This window comes from Eriocheir sinensis, chromosome 4, assembly GCF_024679095.1.
Source record: "Eriocheir sinensis breed Jianghai 21 chromosome 4, ASM2467909v1, whole genome shotgun sequence".
NCBI lineage: Eukaryota > Metazoa > Arthropoda > Malacostraca > Decapoda > Varunidae > Eriocheir > Eriocheir sinensis.
Genome location: NC_066512.1, coordinates 7901890 through 7915110, shown reverse-complemented (window position 1 = coordinate 7915110; position 13221 = coordinate 7901890).

Below are 13221 nucleotides of genomic sequence, written 5' to 3'. Positions count from 1 at the left end.
TCTTAACCCAGACGGCAGCACTGCCGTCTCATCTATCTCTAAGGCTGAACTCTTCACTAAGGCTGAACTCTTCACTCAAACCTTTCTGTAACAACTCCACTCTGGACGATTCTGGGCATATTCCTCCTACTCATCCCCCCTCTGACTCCTTCATGCCTGTTATTAAGATTCTTAAGAATGATGTTTTTTATGCCCTCTCTGACCTCAGCTCTCAGGAGGTTTATGGACCTGATGGAGTGCCTCCCATTGTCCTTAAAAACTGTGCTTCAGTTCTGACACACTGCCTGGTCAAACTTTTTCGTCTCTCTCTCTCTCTCTCTTTTTTTTTTTTTTTTTTACATCTTCGCCTGTGGAGGGCCCTGATGGTATGGCCCAGCACGTTGAGGCGCAGGCCAGTGTTTATAGTGGCGCCATCTTGCATTGGCTCATGCTGCCCTCCCGGAGCTCATCTTTAATCCTAGAATCTAGAGTCCGGGTTGATAGGTAGTCTTCTGGACAGCATGTGGGTAGTTTTAAGCCACTCGGCGGCGGCTGAAAAATCCCAGCTTGGTGGCACCGGGCGGGGATTGAACTCGCGTCGTCCTGAACGCGGCGGCGTCACGCTATCCATTCAGACACCGCTTCCCTACCTGCCTATCAACATCTACCTTTCCTTCCTGCTGGACAGACGGATACCCCGGGAAATTGCCAGTACCCAACCTTAGGTAACCGATAAGGGCATACAAGAACAGGAGGGACAGGCAGTGCCGCCACGAGATACGCTGCCCGAGACCCAAACGGTCTGGGGAATCTAGGGCGGGCAGCAAACGCAGATGAACGGGAATCCTGCAAGATCGATCGGCAGGGAGCACACTCAGGAAGGCGATGGAGCCGGAACCAACATCGCAGCAACGAGGACTGGCGCCTCAAATCCAGAGGCAGGACGCCAGCATCCACTAGGAGACTAGGAATTGGGGAAGACCGAAAGCCACTCGGCGGCGGCTGAAAAATCCCAGCTTGGTGGCACCGGGCGGGGATTGAACTCGCGTCGTCCTGAACGCGGCGCCGTCACGCTATCCATTCAGACACCGCTTTCCTACCTGCCTATCAACATCTACCTTTCCTTCCTGCTGGAAGTACGCCTTCGTACAGCCTGTACCTAAGAAGGGTAACCGTTCCAATCCCTCAAACTACCGCCCTATAGCTTTACTTTCCTGTCTATCAAAAGCTTTTGAATCAATCCTTAACGGGAAGATTCAAAAGCACCTTTCCACTTCTAACCTTCAATCTGATCGCCAGTATGGGTTCCGCAAGGCGCATTCTACTGGCGATCTTCTTGCTCTCTTAACTGATTCTTGGTCATCCTCTATTAGCAGTTTTGGTGAAACTTCCTCTGTTGCGCTAGACATATCGAAAGCCTTCGATAGAGTCTAGCACAAGTCGTTGCTTTCTAAACTGCCCTCATTCGGATTCTATCCCTCTCTCTCTTTCTTTATCTCCAGTTTCCTTTCCTGCCGTTCTATTCCTGCCGTGGTAGACGGTCACTGTTCTTCCCCTAAACCTATCAACAGTGGTATTCCACAGGGCTCTGTTCTATCACCCACTCTCTTTCTATTATTCATCAATGATCTTATTTCCATAACAAGCTGTCCTATCCACTCGTACGCTGATGACTCCACTCTGCATTATTCAACTTCTTTCAACAGAAGACCCTCTCAACAGGAATTACATGACTCCAGGCTGGAGGCTGCAAAACGCTTAACCTCAGACCTTACTATCATTTCCGATATGGGTAAAAGGAACCTTGTGTCCTTCAATGCCTCAAAAACCCAATTTATCCATCTATCAACTCAACACAATCTTCCAAACACCTTTCCCGTATTCTTCGACAACACTCAGCTGTCACCATTTTCAACACTAAACATCCTCGGTCTAGCCTTAACTCAAAATCTTAACAGGAAATTTCACATCTCCTCTCTCACTAAATCAGCTTCCTCGAGGTTGGGCGTTCTGTATCGTCTCCGCCAGTTCTTCTCCCCCTGCACAGTTGCTATCCATATACAGGGGTCTTGTCCGCCCTCGTATGGAGTATGCCTCTCACGTGTGGGGGGACTCCACTCACATAGCTCTATTGGACAGAGTGGAGTCTAAGGCCCTTCGTCTCATCAGCTCTCCTCCTCCTACTGATAGTCTTCTACCTCTTAAATTCCGCCGCCATGTTGCCTCTCTTCCTATCTTCTATCGTTATTTTCACACGCTGACTGCTCTTCTGAACTTGCTAACTGCATGAGTCCCCTCCTCCCGCGGCCACGCTGCACACGACTTGCTACTAAAGCTCATCCCTTTACTGTCCAAATCCCTTATGCACGAGTTAACCAGCATCTTCACTCTTTCATCCATCAAGCTGGTAAACTCTGGAACAATCTTCCTTCATCTGTATTTCCTCCTGCCTACGACTTGAACTCTTTCAAGAGGAGGGTATCAGGACGCCTCTACTCCCGAAATTGACCCCTCTTTCGGCCACCTTTTTGGATTCTTTTTAGGAGCAACGATTAGCGGGCTTTTTTTTATTATTGTTTCCCTTTTTTGTGCCCTTGAGCTGTCTCCTTTGTTGTAAAAAAAAAAAAGTCTTGGTCTTGTTTGGAGTGTACTTGCTGGGGATTACGAGTGCAACTCGTGATCAGGCCGTGGTGGTGAATTACACACACAAACACTATCATCACTAACAACATACGGAAGGAATGTTGTATGTTCTTGTTTACTTTCCTTAGAATGTACGTTGAACATTCCAATCACTGCGGTTATAAAATGAAAAGAAAGAAAATTAAATTGTTTTGTTATTTCTTTCAGGGTCGATCACCGAGAAGGTAATAATAAAAGAATCAACAAGAGTATGATAAAAGGACATCGAGAGGAAGACTATTTTGGAAGGCGAGTTTAAACGAGTGTTGACTGGAACTGGCTGGCTGGTCATTGTTACTTTCTCGTCCTCCTCCTCCTCCTCTTCTTCTTCATCATCATCGTCAGTAGCAACAGCATGCTTATCCTCCTCTTCTTTCCACCCTACTTCTTAGCCGTCCTCTTCCCCTCTTCCTCCTAGTCTTTCCCTTCTTTCTTTTCTTCTCCTTCCCATTCACATTCGTTTCCTGACCTTTCCAGGCTAAGGTCACGACCCCCGCTTGCTCCAGCTTGCATCCACGCTCTCACACCGTACTTCAGTGATTTAGTGTTCACCGTACTTCCGTGATTTAGTGTTCACCGTACTTCCGTGATTTAGTGTTCACCGTACTTCTGTGATTTAGTGTTCACCGTACTTCCGTGATTTAGTGTTCACCGTATTTCCGTGATTTAGTGTTCACCGTACAATCGTGATTTAGTGTTCACCGTACTATCGTGATTTAGTGTTCACCGTACTTCCGTGATTTAGTGTTCACCGTACTTCCGTGATTTAGTGTTCACCGTACTATCGTGATTTAGTGTTCACCGTGCTACCGTGATTTAGTGTTCACCGTACTACCGTGATTTAGTGTTCACCGTACTTCCGTGATTTAGTGTTCACCAAGTGTGTTGTGCAATCTTTATACGTCATCGAGGATTTTAACTGTAGTTGATATTACTTGAAGAGGTTGTACATCGTTCATCGGTACGTTCATCGTCGCTTCACTGCTGAGCAGACTTCATCGCCGCTGTGGAACGTTAAGTGTTATAATTTTACTGCTTCCCGTACCTAACACAGGGCAACAAAGTATAGTATTTCAATAACAGCACACACACTGTTTAAACACAAACCCGAGTGATACATTATTACTTATTATAGCAAGTATTTTATTTCTCTTATTACTATAGTAAACGGTCAGATCACAACTCATTGTATTTTCTTGTTCGTTGCGAATTGCCAATCGCTCCTGAATCCCGCCCTATTTATTCCCAGGGGTATAATTACTCCCGGTACCGCACGTTAAGTCTGTAATTTTCCGGGATTAGTGAGGTCGGCTAATCTTTTCACCAGCACTCCCTCACCAAGACAGTCAGGTGTACGCGGTCAGTTTCTCAGGTGTTCACACACCCGCCCATATCCCACAGCCACCGAGGGCTTAACGAAGGAAGCCACCCGGCACTCCTTAAATAATCCTAAAATTGCCAGGGTCAACACAGGTGTTTCTATTTTAATCACCTTCCCTATTCCTCTTTCTCCGCCCATACCCATATTTCCTCCTCCTCTTCCTCCTTTAACTATTTCCTCCTCCTCCTCCTCTAACTATTTTTACCTCCTCCTCCTCTTTTAACTAAACAAGCCTCTCTGCCGTCCATCTAATTACCCCCCGCGGGACTCGACCAGACCCCTACCTAACTCCTTCCAGGTGTTCAGTTGAACTCCTTCCTTGTATTCAGCAAGCCACCCACGCGGTTGCTAAATATATCTTAACTGTAAAGTTTCTTGCTACAGAAAAAAAATTGTAACCATGCCCAAATATTTCACTTGCGGTAATTGTTCACAAAAATTTGCCGCGATCCACTTCCAACTCGGCGAGCCTAAATGTAAATATTGTGTATTGGACTCACGTATCTAAACACTTAGCTCGATAAACGATGACTTGAAACGCTCACATGCCTTGTTATGGGAAATTGTGACGTCATTCCCCGCCCTTCCTACTCCTGATTCCTCCTCATCAACCTCATACTCTGACATTCTGACCCAATCACATATCTCCTCCTCCTCCTCTGCCTCGCCTGAACCCTCCTCCTCCTCTGCCTCGCCTGAACCCACCTCCACCCTTACTATTCCTTCCACCCCATCCACTTCCCTTCGTACCTCATCCACCTCCATCCTCACTACCACTCCCTCTCCTTCCGCTCTCTCTTCCTCTCCCTCCACCACTCTAGACTCCTCTCCTATCCTCATCACCATTCCATCTTCCCCTTTCACTTCCAACACGATCTCCTCTGCCTCGCCTGAACCCCCCTCCTCCTCTGCCTCGCCTGAACCCGCTTCCACCCTTACCATTCCTTCCATCCCATCCACCTCCCTTCCTACCTCATCCACCTCCATCCTCACTCCCACTCCTTCTTCTTCCGCTCACCCTTCCTCTCCCCTCACCACCCTAGACTCCTCCCCTATCCTCATCACCACTCCATCTTCCCCTTCCACCTCCAACACGACCTCAACCTCCTCCTCCTCCACTTCTGATACCATATCTCCCTCCCTCCACACCTCACCCTCCACCCTTCCCCAACCACCCACTACTGTCACTACCACCACTTCCAAACCCTCCTTCGCCCACGCTCCCTCTTGTACCTCGCGCCCTTCCAAAAGAAATCACAAGACCATTCTCCCAGCTTGTCACTTGTACGAATCAAACGCTATTTCCTGGCATGGGCAAACTGACTACTAGTCAACTTAGTTGGCGATAGTTTTTTTTTTTTTTTTTTTTTTTACGTTGTTGCCTATTGCGCCGGTAGGCATCTTCCCGGTGGGGCCTGATGGTCGGCCCAAGGCTTCTTCCAGATGGGGCCTGATGGTCGGCCCAGCCCGTTCTGGCGCAGGCGAGTGTTTATAGTGGCGCCATCTTGCATTGGCTCATGCTGCCCCCCGGAACTCGTTCTTGATTCGCTTGGACGGCTTCCTCTAGAGTCCGGGTTGATGGGTGGTCTTCAGTACAGCATGTGGGTAGTTTTAAGCCACTCGGCGGTGACTGAAAAATCCGAGTGGTAGCGTGAGGATTCGAACCCGCGTCGTCCATCACGCGGCGAATGTGGGTCCAGTACGCTATCACTTCGGCCACCGCCTACCGCCTACCAGGTGAGAGGCCAACTTACGGAGTTTTGCGGTCGGAATACATTGACCTGGCAGCGTTTCTGTATCCCCGGAGCCAAACTGGACGACATTGAATCAGCTGTCGATGCAGTTTCAGTAAATGCGAAGGACGACACTGTGTATCTGATCCATGCGGAAACCAACGACGTTCAGTCAACTCAGTCTCAGGACCTGTTATCAAAATACCGTCAAGTCATTCGGAAATACAAGACCAAGTCCCCTCACATCATCGTCTCTGGGATTCTACCGAGAGTCAATACGTTCGCCGGATTCAACAACAGTAAAGCGTACGGCGTCAACACTAGTCTAAAGCAGTTATGTAACGATGAAGGCGTTGCGTTCACGAACGCATGGCATCACTTCAATCAACGCCCAGATTTGTTTTGGGAGGACGAACTCCACCTGAACGAGGTTGGTTCGGCGCGGCTTGGAAGGCTCCTGAACGAGGCAGTTGAAGGCTTCTCGAAAAGCTATTAAAAAAACTGCAGGCGAGGACAAGGCAAAGGCAACCCTTGATCAACCGAACCGTAGCGTCAATGCGGCTTACAAGAAACTGTGTAACCAACGACGCCTCCGACAAGCGAACTCGTACAACACGACGCGGCCAAACCAGGAGTCACATTTCCATTTTGTACACAAATGCACGCAGTCTATTACCTAAAAAGAACGAAATTAGGGCGTATATTGCAACTGAGAAACCAAATGTGGTAGCCATCACAGAGACTTGGGCCAACTCTGCACATCTAGTATCTGAACTGTCATTTCCCGGGTACGAAAGTTTCCAAAAAAATCGAATGCACAAGAAAGGAGGAGGAGTAATTTGCTACGTAAAAAGTACACTCACTGCCATAAAAATAGACAAACAGGACGCAGAGAATTACGACTCCGTCTATGTGGAAATAACCGCGAATAATAAGAAACTAACACTTGAGACCGTATACAGGCTTCCAAAACAACAAGCAGCAGACGACACTGCCCTATACGAAGAGCTTCACTCTTTAACACAAAGCAAAGAAGCAATAATAATTGGGGACTTTAATAATTATTGCCCTAACATTGACTGGGGACAATTGACTGGAGATAAAGAGGGTAACAGGCTTATAGAAATGGTGGAGGATTCGTTCCTCACTCAAGTTGTAACTCAACCGACAAGAGAAAACAATCTGCTAGATCTGGTATTAGTAAGCGACCCCGACCTCATTCGCGACTGTGAAGTTGGTGAAAAAATTAATGGTTACGATCACCACTTAATCCGTTTCAATGTCAACATAAGTCACAAACTCGTAGACAATCCGTCAGTGATACCAGACTACAAAATAACAAATTTCAACCTAGCCCGTGAGCTGCTTCCCTCTGCGACCTGGGACCAACTTAACCTAACCAACAATACAATCGACAACGTGTGGAACAACTTCAAAGATAAGATTTTGGGAGTAGAAAAGGCTACAGTGCATACGAAACCCAGGCGAGTAAATGGTGCCGTAGATCCACCGTGGATGACCAGAGAAATGAAAATGGCGGTAAACTTAAAAAAATGGAATTATAACCTAATGAAAGAGAATGACATGGCCGAAGCCCGTACACAGTACCACACCAGCCTCAGAGCTTGTTGGACCCTTATTCGGAGTAGTAAACGCAACTACGAAAAACAAATAGCGCGTGACATCAAAACAAACTCAAAAAAATTATTTACATACATCAGATCGAAAAAGAAAGTAAAGTCCAATATTGGTCCCCTGACAGACGAGACTGGATATGTAACTCAGGACAGTAAACAGATGGCCAGAATCCTCAACAATAACTTCGCATCCGTATTCACAGTCGAGGACATCGAAACCATTCCTGAGAGCCCTGACCCGCCGAGTGGAATCACGCCCCTGGAAATTGACTCAATATGCGACCAAGAAGTGAAAAAGTATTTGGACAAACTCGACACGAGCAAGTCAACAGGACCTGACGGTTTGTCCTCGCGGTTATTAAAAGAGCTTAAACAACAAATACTTGCAGCCATTAACATATTCAACCAGTCTGTTCAATTGAACAAGGTCCCGGAAGACTGGAAAATGGCGAACGTAGCACTGATTTTCAAAAAAAGGAGACAATAGAGTTGCATTAAACTACAGGCCTATAAGTTTGACATCAGTGGCAGCAAAAATACTCTTAAAGATTATTAGAGACAAACTTGTTAAGTTTCTAGAAAACAATAATGTAATCTCCGACACCCAGCATGGCTTCAGAAACAAGCGCTCCTGCCTAACGAATTTATTAGACTTCTTCCAAGGTATATAAAAGAACTGGGATGCCCACATCCCCAGTGGTGTTATGTACCTGGACTTTCAGAAAGCCTTCGACAAGGTACCGCAAGAGCGACTCCTTAGGAAACTGCACTCGGCGGGCATTGGAGCCAATCTGATCGCGTGGATAAGAGATTGGCTCACCAACAGAAATCAACGAGTACTACTCAACGGACAGCCTTCCGATTGGCTTCCAGTCACTAGTGGAGTGCCTCAAGGGTCAGTGCTGGGACCCATTCTCTTCATCATATATATCAACGACCTCGAATCAGGACTGAAATCCACAATATAGAAATTTGCTGATGACACCAAGGTGGGTGGAAAGGCCCTCACAAAGACCGACTGTGAAATCATTCAGAAAGACCTCAATCCCATTATCGAATGGTCGGAAAAATGGCAAATGTCCTTTAATGTTGACTGTCATGATTTCATTATTCAGGGAGTGGCCTGTGGAAAATTACCGCGGGAGTCCCCGCCATTTTTATTGAGAGAGCGGGAGTAGTCACAGATCAGGCGGGAAAACTAGGAGGCGGGAGCAGCGAGCTTTTCAAATCATATTCGTTATTACTGCCAACGCTGAGCTATGTGTGGGATGCATGACCCACTATGACCAATTGCATGTGTTAGGTTATTAATAAATAATAAATCCATAGCCTTTAGGGCGTTTTAGCGTAAGTGTTGCACAGAAAACGAGATGTCAGTATGGCGAGAGCTGGGATCTTGACCGCGGCCGGCGCGCGGAGCATTGTGGGACCGCCGCCATCTTTCAAGCCATATCCTCCCCAGACTTCGCCGCGAGCACACGTCCCTCTCCAGCCTCCGGGTTTTTCAGCCTTGTAGTATCCGCATGTCCAGAGTGACTGTGTACTCAAGTCAGGGAAGCCCGTGGGAGGAGTGAGGGCACGGCGGTTGCAGAGGAACGAGAGAGAAGTGAAGAAGGACTCCAGGCCGACCAGAACACGAGGCAGATCAGGGTGTGGCTTCCCCCTTCTCCCCCTACAGCTAAGTAACCATTTACTGGGATGTTTTAGGATAGCACCTAGGTTGCTGTGTGCTTGGTATTGATTAATTATTCTAATATCCAGCGAGTTTCTTTGTTGCTTTCAATAAACTTAACAGCAGGTTTTATCTGGCTTTTGCTTACCCTATGAGAGATGTGACTGGTCATATAATTAAATAATAATAAGGACTAGAGGGGCTGTGAGTCTGATAACTCAATTTTCAGTTATTTTATTTTATATATTTTTTATTGCTGAGAATTTACGGGATTTTCGAAAGTACAGACCTTTCAAGAACCCCACATAAAATGGCGCCCGAACAGTAAACTGACCTCACACTCCATAGGCGAAGTATTGGCTGTTAGGCTCGAAGTATTTATCTCGCAAGATGTCTGTATCACAGTGGAAAGAGGAAGCGGAAGTGTTAGGGTACAATGCTAAAGAAGCCAGAGAGTACATAATCAAGGAGCAAGAGAAAGAGAGAGAAAGAGAAAAGGATCAATACCAGCTAGAATTACGGAAACTAGAAGCTGAGAGAGAACGAGAAAAGGAGGCCCATGAAATCAAAATGGCCGAGCTAGCGGCGAATAATGGGAATGGCAGTAACTCTCAGAATAATAAAGTAGTTTCTCCAAAGATAAAGCTTAATCATTTCAAAGATGGTGATAAGATAGAAATATTCATAGCGCGATTTGATGAAGCCGCTAACTTAATGCAATATGATGAGGTTACCATGCGTGTGCAATTCATGAGTCTTTTTGAAGGTAAAGCTTTGGAGGTAATTCATACTCTCGTGAGTATAAAGATATGAAGGAGGCATTATTGGCAGCTTATGGAATATCTGTTGATGATTTAAAGTATCAGTTCTCCTCTGCCTCTATAAATGACGATGAGACAGCAATTCAATTTGCTGCTCGCCTTAAGAGATACTTAGATCAATGGCTCAAGAGAGACGGTGCTGAGGAGACAGTTGAAGGTGTAAAGGACCTAATCTTACGTGCGCAGTACGTAAAATCCTGCTCAGATGAATTAGTCACGGGGCTCAAAATAGACAAGGTGAGGAAGTTAGAAGTTATGAAAGAAATGGCAAATTCCTATTTTGAGGCCTGCGGTAGGACGAAAAAGGCCTGTAGTTAAAAGCAATAACCTGCAGAGTGAAGTCCCTAGAAAGATTGGTTCAGGCGTCGCCACCACCCCTGGTGCGATTAGCAAGCGTGGCCTTCACCCAAAAGTAACCAACATTATGCACCGCGTCCGAAGTCTGGAAGTTATGGGTCGCGACCGTATCAGGGTAATAAGTGGCACAAAAATCCTGCAGTAAGACAAGAAAGTGCCCCGCAGCATGGTAATTATGGTAGAAATCAGGGTTCGCCACCACCTGTGCCTTCCGTGAACGGCTAGTCTTGCGATGAGGCGCAGAATCTATGACTAGTGGCCGGCGCAGCCACTAATCAGTACGATGATCGGTTGAATTTGAGTAAAGGTTGGGTAGGAGACCGAGAGGTTACGGTGATGAGGGATAGTGGTTCTACCATTTGTACACTGAGGCACAGCTTAGCTAGGAGCCATGAATTCACAGGCAAACTTAGAAAAATATGGCTGTTGAATAGCGCGCCAGTGATAGCTCCTGAAGTCAAGATACAAGTCAAGTCACCCTATTACACAGGCTGGATCATGGCGGTGACACTCGAAACACCGCTATATGATTTAGTGATTGGCAACATTCCCGGAGCTACTAACGGGGTGAGTAAAAATGCCGTCACTCAAACATCTAACGCGGTGTTGGATCCAGAGAATTTTGGAGAAGGTGAAAGGGTACAAGGAGAAGGTGAGCCTCAGATTGGTGCAGCAGTAGTGACCCGAGCAGCAGCTAAGCGTAAGAGTACTGTTAGGCCTCTCATGGTTACATCTCTTGGAGATCTAACTAACAGCGAGGACGTAAGGAAGGAGGTAGAGAGAGACAACACCCTGCACGGCGTATGCAAACGTTTGCAGGAAAACAGTGTCATACAGCTGAACGAGAACCGCGTCAGTTTTATCAAGCAGCGTGGCTTGATATATAGGCAGATTATCTCTCCCTCGGGTGAAAGGAAATTGCAGTTAGTTGTGCCTGCGAGATACAAAGAGGGTGTTCTCAAGTTATGTCACAGTACTACTCTAGGTGGACACATGGGAAGAACCAAGACACTCGCTCGCGTACAAGCACATTTTTATTGGCCAGGGATAGGCCAGGAGGTAGCTAGATATGTGAGGTCGTGCGATGTGTGTCAAAAAACTATAGATAAGGGTAGGGTAAAGCCTGCACCCTTACAGCCACTGCCCATTATTGACTCTCCCTTTGAAAGAGTAGCAGTAGATTTGGTGGGGCCTATAGAGCCCCGAGCCAGCGATGGCTCCCGGTATATTCTTACGCTTGTAGATTTTGCCACGCGTTGGGCGGAAGCGGTGCCGCTGAAGAATATTGAAACGCAAACTGTGGCTGAAGCTCTCATGACTATATTTTGCCAAGTAGGTATACCCAGACAAATACTGAGTGATCGGGGTACTCAGTTCACCTCAGGGATGATGGAGGGAGTACTACGTCTGCTAGCGTGCAAGGGGTTACATACCACGCCCTACCATCCCATGGGGAATGGACTGTGTGAACGTTTTAACGGCACACTTAAGAAAATGCTTAAACGCATGGCTGCCGAACAGCCCAAGGAATTGACTAGGTACCTGGCTCCTTTGTTGTTCGCGTACAGAGAAGCGCCACAGAGCTCCACCAGGTTCTCCCCGCTTGAGCTAATGCATGGTAGGTCGGTTAGGGGTCCGCTTCAGTTACTGAGAGAGCTGTGGGATGACAATGTGCCGGACCCGAAGGTCAAGACCACATACCAGTACGTGTTAGATCTAGGTGACAGGCTGAGGGAGACCTGTAACATTGCTAAGGAGGAGTTACTCAAAGCAAAACAAGTACAGAAAAGTTACTACGACAGGAAGGCAAAGTTGCGTAAGCTCAGTGTAGGAGAATAGTGCCTAGTTTTGCTTCCCACAGCGAGTAACAAGCTGTTAGCTCAGTGGAAGGGACCTTACGAGGTTAAGGAGAAGGTTAATGACCTTAATTATACTCTCCTGGCTGATGGAAACCCAAAACGGTTCCATATCAACATGTTGAAACAATACTACCGGTCAGAAGTAGCCGCAGGTTGTTTGCGAGAAGGTGAGTATGATGAGAAGGTGAGGTGTCTAGAGTTAGTTAAAGCTCACTATTCTCAACCTCAGATCGTTGCTAGAGGGTTATGCAGAGTTTTTTTTCGGACAAACCTAAGATTGCGTCTGGTAGCAGAGTAAGATGATCAAAGTGGACAGGTTAAGGGCTCGGAGACTTTATATTCGCTAGTGGCAGTGAGGTGTGGGTGCAGTAAGGTGACGGGGTACTGGATGCGTGCCTAGTACCGCCGGTATAACGAGGATCAAGTCTCTACCTGTATCTCTGTAACTACACCTCACCCATCGTGAGTAGTGGGGGGATTCTGGAGCTGCCATGTGTAGGCCACCCGGCCTCTTGTAGTTTCCCTATGTTCTTATGTTCTTATGTTCTTATGATCTTGGGACCTTAAGATTCAGCTGAGTCGAGGATCCAAGTGACGAAAGTGGACAGATTAGATGGGGTCATGCGTCGCCACCCCATGGTGCGATTAGCCAAGCTCACTATTCTCAGCCTCAGACCGTAGATGTGGGAGAGTTTTGCGGCATGCTTAAAATTTAAGTCGCATGGTATGCTGCATGGTGTGATAATGTAAGAAAAATTAGGCAGTTAGCCAGGAATTTATACAATAAGTTACACCATTTTTTACACCAACCTACAGCTACTCCACATCTGTCCCACCTACACTATGCATACATACATAACACCACTTACATATTGTGAATAAATGTGGCGAAGTTCGCCAAGCCCGCTCTAAAAGGTACTGGCGCCTCGCTATGGAGTTTTCCCTCTAGTTTGAGTATTAACGTAAATGTTGAGGTTTTTTCACTCACAGGCGAACCGTCAATTACCTGAGCAGAGGTTAACTGACATACGCCACAGTATGAGAGGGTGTGTGAAAAGTGTGAGAAAGTACTGTCAGGAACATGCTAATTCTGTAAGTGC